The sequence below is a fragment of the Penaeus monodon genome, chromosome 33 (genome assembly GCF_015228065.2).
Source record: "Penaeus monodon isolate SGIC_2016 chromosome 33, NSTDA_Pmon_1, whole genome shotgun sequence".
Taxonomy (NCBI): domain Eukaryota; kingdom Metazoa; phylum Arthropoda; class Malacostraca; order Decapoda; family Penaeidae; genus Penaeus; species Penaeus monodon.
The window spans coordinates 33,538,678-33,538,899 of record NC_051418.1 but is presented as its reverse complement, the minus strand read 5'-3'; positions in this window follow the sequence as shown (position 1 = coordinate 33,538,899).

Sequence of the window (222 nt, the reverse complement as noted above, 5' to 3'; positions counted from 1 at the left end):
TAAGACAAATGAGGGGGAAAAAAGTGAGAAAAATGAGAGATGAGAGAGGGAGAAAGAGAAAGAGATGAGAGAAGTGAGTGAGAGAATGAGAAAAATGAGAGAAAGAGGAGAAAAAAATAAGAAATGCAGAGCTCACCAAGCACGCTGGACAAATCTGCATGTGTTAGACAAGCGGAAACTAAGAGCAGCATCGCCTCTGCTTGTCTGGTTTCTTGCCTCGTA